This window comes from Lolium rigidum, chromosome 1, assembly GCF_022539505.1.
Source record: "Lolium rigidum isolate FL_2022 chromosome 1, APGP_CSIRO_Lrig_0.1, whole genome shotgun sequence".
Lineage (NCBI taxonomy): Eukaryota > Viridiplantae > Streptophyta > Magnoliopsida > Poales > Poaceae > Lolium > Lolium rigidum.
Genome location: NC_061508.1, coordinates 293,918,065 through 293,927,039, shown reverse-complemented (window position 1 = coordinate 293,927,039; position 8,975 = coordinate 293,918,065). Strand labels below are relative to the sequence as shown.

Below are 8,975 nucleotides of genomic sequence, written 5' to 3'. Positions count from 1 at the left end.
ATGAAATCCACCAAGCACACGCCCCATCACTCTCTCACCCCACCAAATCCCCACCACCACCACTCCTACTTCCTCCCCCCGACAACTTCTGCGCCGGCACCCGCACCATCCTCATCCTCGGCCGTCTCCTCCCCTCGTGTCGCCTTCTTCACCGCCGGCACGACCACTTACCAGGCGCCACCTCCTTGCCTCGTGGGGATCCCGTCAAGAACGGGCTGACTTCACCACGGGCAGGCGAAGCCCGAGCCCGCCGGTGGCATGGTCAACTCCGTCGCCGGCAGGCCCCCTATGGCCAACCTGCACCGCCTAGCGCAGAAACAATCCGGCGCCGCCTCCTGCCCCAGCGCGGAAGCACGACACGCCGACGCCGACGCCGACGCCACCACGCCCCAAATCGTCCCTACCGCTGGGCGCCCCGCGCCTCACTGCTTTCACCGCGCCACCGTCGCCGGCACCCCCCTAATTCCCACGTCGTGGCTGACCGGGAAGAGGCGCCCGATGCCGGATTCGAGCGGGCTGCAGCGGCGGCGGTCTCTGTGGTAGGGGACGGGGCGGCGTGGCGGCTGTCGAGGCCGGCTTAGCCCCTGCCCTATCGCCCTTCTGGATGCCGACTCGTGTGGCGCACTGGCGCCTGGGCCAAATCTGGGCGTGCGACTGCCCAGCACGCCTCCTTTGGTGCACCGACGCTCACCTCACAGCCTATTTTTTTTGTTTGCCATGTCCTTGGTTGCCGTCTGATTTCGTTTGTGTGCGCAGAGACGGTGATCTAGGAGGATCTTAGTGTGGCGGTCGCGATCTCCACCTTTGCAGCCTCCCCGCACATGGTTCTCATGGTCAACAGTGGCGTGGCGTGCTTCTGAGAAAGGGGCGATCCCGAGCTAGCCGCCGAGCTCCCTAACGGAGGAGCCAGAGCTCCATGGTTATGTGCACCAAGTGAGGTTCTCTCGCCTATGTCCAGCGTTGTATTTAGCAGTGGCAGCAGCCTGGAGATTCCCGGCTTTGTATTTGGCTTCGTCGAGCGGGATGAGGCCGACGTCTGCGGACGACCCTCTCATCATTGGGTGGTAATCTCGGTTACGTGGTTTCTATTTACATGTCCTATACTACTACCAACTGCGAAGGATGAGAAGAGTCGTGTTTCTTGCCTGCCGAAAATTGGTTTACTTTAACTCTGTCCATAGTTGGCTGATCCGACCAGGACATCGGTTTTTTGGGATCGTTTGTCATTACCTTGTTATAATAAATCTACTATGTTTACCTTGTATGATCATGTGAAATTGTGGAAACATCCGCTTTTACTAATTCATCTGTAGTAAAAGTAAGTATATGATTGTTGCATTGCTCTGACCATATATCCAACATGACACAGGTTTACAGCGACCTGGCCGTTGACTACTTGAAGATGTTCCAGAAACCGTCGTTGCTCTAGAGCTGTGAGTACATCTACATTTATTTTCTTTTTACAGCTTGTGTACTTCTCAAGTTGAATTTAAACTGTTCGCAGCAAACATTCTTTTGCTACTGAAGAGGAACTTCCTATTTAGTTATGTCAGCCAACTCCTTTTATGATAATTTATATTTGCTGATCTGTTTGACGTGCTGGCATGAGCCTTTTATGAAGTTGACCTGCTGACATGAAGCTTCCGAGCCAACAGTGTATATTTCAGTTACTCCTAAGTTTGAGTGACATTCGGTTTTAGTTCCTTCGTTCAAACCAGGTGCATTTTTTTAGGTTGTCGTCGTCTTCCCGATGGATGTACGACTCTTCTCAACAGCAGCGTTACAGGAGCATGGCGGCGGCGGCGGCTTCTCCGACCTTGCCGTCAAGCTGGTAACGCCGGAGTCGACTCGGGGAGGCAGCCGACCATGTCCAGGTCCACCCAGGACATGTAGACCAAGGAAGAGCTGGAGGTATCGGCGACCAGCAAGGAGGATTTCTTCATTAGGTGGATGGCCGAGAACGAGTCCAAGCCTCAAGGGATCCCATCCTCCCAGGGCAGCAAGTAGGCTTTGGATCCACCCCGCGAACAACGGGGCTGCCCAGGGCGATGTCATGCAAGTCGTCTCACAGGTAAACAATTATCTATGCTATCTACCATAATCTCGTGGTTGCGATCAAACAGATGTACAAACATGAAACCTTCCAGGCAGTTCACTATACATGACTTTTATCTCAAAGGATTGACTTTGGCCACACCGTCTTGATCAAAGAGCTCGGGTTACACAAATCTCCCTTCTTTGTGTACTGGAACAGCTACCACTTCCTTAGAACAGCACTAACTTACCACTCTATAAAAAGAAAAAAGCAAGAGGCTATAGTACTGTAAGCACGTAACCTTTACTGGTTTTGAAAAGGGAAAATCTGCTATATCATGAAGTTGGTAACTTTAGATCTGCAAATGGTGATCTGCTAATTAAAATTTTGAGGGGTTGAATGGCAATGCTGCAATAACTATTGATTATCATCACATACTGTTCCTATTAGAGCTGTGAGACACCCATCTTGGTTGTTTTGCGCCATGGATTTTCTGAAGCATATGTGGTTAAAACACCATTTCTAACTCATGCAAAAGTGAGCTCTCATACATGTCTGAAAAGAAGGAACGATAAGAAGTATTTCTATCTCTTAGGTTGATTTTTTTTTGTCTTGGCCTGACTCCCGATAAGCTCTATGCAGGAACAATATTGATATGCAAAAAGGGACTGATACAGAGGTAGTTACCATATCCATTTTTACGCAGATTTCTGTACTTTGATGTGTAAGCAGAAGGTTTGTAGAATTTTATAGGAAGACTTGGATTTGCCAAAGAAAAATGACCTTTTGATCTTAGTTTACTGAAGTATTGTTTATTTGACAAGACAATGCACTTCCAATCACTCTTAGTTCTGAGAAATTCTCAGGATGCTATGAAGCAGCAGGGAGTCATACAATGATGGCATAATTTTATTTATTTCATTAGTCAATCAACTCTTTACTGTACATGTCCCAAGATGCTCATTTCTGTACTGAACTCGCTGTTTCCGTTTCTTATTGATTTTTTTGCGAATGCTTCTGATGTGTATCCTCAAAAATTCAGAAAATAAGAACTTAGCTTGCAAAATGTTCTCATTGGTCTGCTTGGATCTTGGTTACTTCGTTTATTTTCTCCTTGGATCTTGAAGACTGCCTCTATTCTCCTTTTCTATGCATTGTTTAATGATTTTTCAATGTTGTTGTATGGACATTAGGTTTGGGCGTTTGGCTCTCCATTTGTAGTTTTAGTGAAGTAGATTGGAGAGACATATCATAAATGGTAGCTATATTCTCGGTTCAGTATTATGATAGTATCAGTGAAATTGACCATGCCAATGTTTTCTTCCTCTCTAGAAGTGCGATATTTTATTCCGCAAAAGGAAGCCATTGGTGAAAAAGAGGTCAAGCTTTGATTCTATTTGAGTTTATGCTCTCTTTGTAATCCCGTTTTCCTTTCTAATTAGCATTTGATTGTGTTTCAATGGCAAGATGAAGTATAGTTGGCATTTGCAAATACACTGCAAGATGGAAAGTACAAGAAATCTGTGAAAATATGCCAATGATATTCTAATACAAAGGTTAGGCACTCATAATTTATATTCATGTGGTTTACTATGTCATAAAAAAATACATGAAACCACATGTTCTCCTGAGAAGGATTAGTGTCGTTTTATCTTTGACACTATTGGTACTTTTGGTAGTAAAGAAATGTGCAAACGGCACACCCGTTTCTACTTATTGTATTTCCTTTGCTCAAGTTCCTTCTCTATATAGGTTGTGTTAGTATGCCTTTCCATTTAGGACATGAGTAATTTCAAATATTGAATCTTTCTATGAATATTGGGGAAGTGCATTGTGAATGGTTTGATTGCACTGCATTCCTATTTGGTTTGTTGCCTGTGCCTAGGTTCCTTCTCTGCATGAGTAATTGATTAACTGGGATTATTGAACTTTGCGAAGTCTTCGGGTTCCAGGAACCTTATCAGTTGTATATACTTAGTTGATAACTACGGCTGTTTGCATTAGCAATTTCCTCCCGAACTTAATAAGTAACCGTTTTTACACTACACAAGCTGTAACTTCTAACTATTTAGGTTATTTAGGTTGATACATGTATGCACTAATAGCCCACCTACTAGATTTACAGAATTAGATGTGAATTATGAAAAATAAGTTTGTTATCCAACTGATTAATTCTTATCATTGTATGGATATAGCATTTCTGAAAATTCCTCTCCTGCTGAATAAATAACCATTTCTAGAATACACGAACTAACTGCAACTTCTAAATATTTGGGTAGTTTAGGTTGATACATGTACCCACTCACTGCCGAGCTACTAGATATATTTACAGAAATTATATATGAGCTATACAAAACATGTTTGTTATGAAGTTTTCAGTCCAGTAAGTTTACAGATTTAGAACTTGCTGTTTTGTTGTGCTAACAAGACAAATAAATACTGGATTTGGTTATGCCCTGTTAGAGTACGTCATGGGTCTGGGCCCGTTAGTCTTATGGTTTGCTTAGGGGTCAAGTAAGCCTTGCTTGGGAGTCAAGTAAACCTCTCTATATATGGAGAGGAGATGTATCAATCTAATCAAGCAAGAATTAAGAAGGAAATCCCTTCCCTCTTGCCACCGGCCGTGGGCAAGGCCCCCGGCCGGCCCTCTCGCGCCCTCGCAGCCCTCTCTCTCCCTCCCAAACCCTAGCAGCCACATAACACTTGGTATCAGATAGCTCTCGTTCGATCATGTCCAACCCTCCACCGAGTTCTTCCCACCCGCCGCCGCCGCACTCCGACGTCCCCGCCGTTCTCTCCCCGGCGGAGATCTCCGCAGCCCTCCGCGATCTCACCACTGCTGTCCAGGAGATCCGCCTCTTCCTGGCCGGTCCCTACAGGCCGCCGCCGCCGGCGGCGCTGCTGCCGTGGCAGCCGACGCACCAGGCGGCCTCCGCTGTGATCGCCGGGCCGCTGCAGCCGACGCTGCTGCTGTCGTCGCCGCCACCCGACGTCGGGCTGCTGCAGTCCCCGCTGCCGCTGTCCACCATCTTCGGGCCGGGCCCTACCTCGGCGCCCGGGGTCCCTCTTCTCCGGCAGTCGGCCGCCTTCTTCCCCACCGGGACGCTACAACAACAGCAGCTGCTGCCGCCGCCACCAACGCCGCTGCAGCTGCTGTCCTCACCGACGCTGTCCCTCGCCGTTCGGTGGGCAGCTGCAACAACAGCAGCAGCAGCAGCTGCCGTCGCCACCAACACCGCAGCAGCGGCTCGCCGCCGCCACCGACGTCGTCCCCGCCTTTCGACGGTGTGGGAGCGACCTTGGCCCCGGCTCTACATCGACACCGCCCCGGGATGCCCTTCCACCAGGTCCGCTTCCTCCGTCGCCGTCACCGCTTCCGGCTTGGATCACTATCCGCCACGCATCGGCGGCGGCGAGGCTGCGTGCTGCCGCGCGCGGCCTCCTAGTGAGTCGGCGTGTGCGGGAGATGCGTGATCCGCAGCTGCAGCCTCCTCCAAGTTGCGCTCGTTGCGCAAGGGACCTCGATCTCGTCCGCCGCATCGAGGATCTTGGGCGTGCGGTTTCCCCCACGGGCGGCGGACATGCTGTTTCTCCCGCGGGCAGCGACCTCAAAGTCTGCGCCATCGACAGTCATCCAGCGGGGAGAAGGCATGGTGTCACCGACAGGAGCGCACCGTGTAGCACCACTGCATTCTGCCGCCGGCCGCCGCGCGAGCTCCTTTTGTCCCGCTGGTTTCCATGGGATCCAGGTGGTTGTACAGGTGCACGTCCGACGGGCGGATGGTGTCCACTTTATGTTCAGGGGTCAACAATAAAGCGTCCCAATCTATTTCAGGTTGAGAGTAATAAAACAAGCCGAGATGTAAAAGGCTCGTTTTTAGGTGTTAGGGTTGTGTTGCGTCGAGTCATGGTTTGTTTAGGTTGCAGCTCGAGGACGAGCTGCATGTCCAGGTGGGGTGTAGTGTTAGAGTACGTCATGGGTCTGGGCCCGTTAGTCTTATGGTTTGCTTAGGGGTCAAGTAAGCCTTGCTTGGGAGTCAAGTAAACCTCTCATATATGGAGAGGAGATGTATCAATCTAATCAAGCAAGAATTAAGAAGGAAATCCCTTCCCTCTTGCCACCGGCCGTGGGCAAGGCCCCCGGCCGGCCCTCTCGCGCCCTCGCAGCCCTCTCTCTCCCTCCCAAACCCTAGCAGCCACATAACATGCCCATATAAGTCCCCAGAGCTAGCCTGGTGCTTATGCTTAAAATGGGTACTTGCACTATTCTGCCATCACAGAAGATGCACGCATCTTATATGTAGAGAATCATGAATGCATGCTAGCTGTAAGTGGTATGGATTCGGAACTTTCATTTTTCAGTAACTTTCTCATTTTGTGGGGTCCATCAGATAGTTAAAATACCTTCATTGCACCAGCAGACCATCTATTGCACCTGATAAAATAGCCTGCTCCGCATGCTTCTTTGCTTCCTTCTCCCAGCTATTAACCTCTTATCTTATAACCTAGAATGGTTTTTCTTCTAACAGTGCATAGGAACATTTTACTCTGAACTATTCTGCCCTTTCTGTAGTAGGTTGCAATGGGTCATCAAGACTATGGGAGATAACAACACCAGCAATTCAGGCAACAACACTCCCTATTCATTGCAGTTTTTATCTTCTTGGAAGAAATTATCTTGCAAGCTGATAAAACTTATAAAAGGAGACTGGGACATACTGTTGGCCGGCCTTGCCATTGCCGTCATCAGAGACCATTTGCATGTGTGTGCCATGCGCTGCTATTGGTGAGATTTCTTGGTCTTTAGTTTGCTACCCCCATTTGTAATTACTCAATAAGTAAGACTAAGCAGCTTTTCTATCTGGACCTTGGTGCATAAATTTCTTGGGCAACTGAATCCGAAATAAGCAGCTTAGTCTTAGTTGTAGATGCTAGCGACTGTGTTACCACACCATGATTATACTGTAGGTAGGTTGAGATGTGCAGGGTGTCGCATTCGCTGATGAATATTAGTCAATAGGTATCAGAAATCGGTCAATTACGCGAGAAGTTTAAGTGTTGCTTTCTTGTGGAGAGCACTGATGGCTGGAGATTATTGAAGCACTTTGTTTGTTCAAGTTAGATGCTACATATTTTCATTGTAAATACTACTGGTTGTTTAACTGAATGAAGTTATTTAAGTTTAGATGTGTTGTGCCTCTGAACTCTTTCCTCAATGAAGGTACAATATGCAATGTACTACGGTTTAGACTTCGGAGTAGGGTGAAAAGCCAACTTTACTTCTAACATGTGCCGCTTGATGTTGTGGTCGAATGTTCTCTAACAGTCTATGATAGGTAAAAGTGAACAACTTTTTTTTTCAGAAAAAAGTGGTCCTCTTATACACAGAATAATTGCAGAAATCTTAAAATGTATATCCTATATCTAAGAAATCGGCCACATCCCGTGAGCCACTTCATCGAAGCAATGGATTGCAACTCCTGTTGGTATATTTAGTCAACATCAAGCTATTTGATTTTGTCTTCCTAGACATCAATATGTGGCTACGTGCCATTGAAGTTATTTGCTTTTGCTCCCTGTGCCATACCAAGTTATTTGCTTTTACTTCAAAAAAAAAAGATTAGCATCATGGTGTTCCTGAATGTCATATTGATGGAGTTACTTGCTTTTGCTCCACGGGCCATACAAGGTTCAGCAGCAAGGTGACTGCATTACCACCACTAGAATTTGAATTCTGTTAATCGGACCATCTTGGTGAAACCATGTTCATTATATGACCATCTACTATCTGCTTCCATGTTGTCCGTCACTTTCCATCTCTGAAGTGTTCACAGTCAGCTCTGCAACTATTTCGACCTATATGCAAATTGTACCAATGCCTTGCTATAGAAAATATGCCCATAGCATCTCACGGAACTTAAACCATCTTTCCCAACTCTACCGGCCAGTAAAACATGTTCCACCAGTTCCAAAATAACCAATCACGCTTACAAAAGAATTTTCATTTATTGGCCACAGCAAGGGCGCGGCGGCAATAACCAATCACGCTTACAAAAGAATTTTCATTTATTGGCTACAGCAAGGGCGCGGCGTGCCGCCGCGCCTGCCTTTGCTAGTATTACCAATGGTTAAACGATTCAGAAATGCCTCACCCGACCTGGTCATAAACTCGTGTGAAAAAGCCTGCAATTTTGATGCAGAAATGCCTCTCCATCCTAGGCATAAACTGATGCACAAATCCTGCAATTTTATGAATTAGCATGACTGATGAGCCAATCCATGAATAGAAATAAGCAACCAAAATTAGCATGCTCAAAATATTTAAATACATATATCTTGTTTGATAAGACATAAATATAGGTTACCAACTAAGTAAGGATCAGAGGTTCCTACCAGCTGAGCAACGATCAGAGTGGCATCCTTGAACATTCCTCATGCCATATGGACCTCCATTTGTTCATGTGAATAATTCTAGAAGAGAATAATACTAATTACGAAGATCTGTTCTATAATTAATAGGTAGATGAGCAGACTAATTGTGTTCTCGGGGTGGTAGAGAGGTGTTGCACATAAGCTCACCAGTAGTCCTCACAAGAATAATCTGATGCAGCATTCCATGAAGTCGCATTTTGCAAAAATCTATTCATCTGAACAAAAGATAAAAGAATATAAGAAATGAAAATCATTTGAGAAGATAACACGGACATTAGCATATTCATTAGTAGAAATTAACAAAGGAGAGCGAACCAAGATTTATGCAGAATAAACAAACACTTACTGTAACTCCAATCCCTACACATGCAGGTAGCCAGTTTGGACTGCTGAAAACAACGAGCTTGAGAAGACAGATGGCTCATGGCTGGATAACACGGGCATCACGGATTGCAGAGGCCTCATCTTCCATGGATGGATGCAGCTTTATGTTAAGACGGGCCGCGGA

General features: G+C 46.7%; 1 long non-coding RNA gene across 8 annotated transcripts; it reads left to right on the top strand.

Moving 5' to 3' along the window:
- The first annotated feature begins 590 nt into the window (after window positions 1-590).
- Window positions 591-7,269, top strand: LOC124696282. Of its 8 annotated transcripts, XR_007000674.1 has the most exons (4): window positions 602-933; window positions 1,370-1,433; window positions 1,733-3,591; window positions 6,609-7,269. It is a non-coding gene; the product is annotated as an uncharacterized LOC124696282 (long non-coding RNA). The 8 variants fall into 8 exon arrangements; XR_007000666.1 differs by having other exon boundaries at window positions 591-675; window positions 757-3,591; XR_007000671.1 differs by having other exon boundaries at window positions 1,370-3,591.
- Window positions 7,270-8,975: the final 1,706 nt, after the last annotated feature.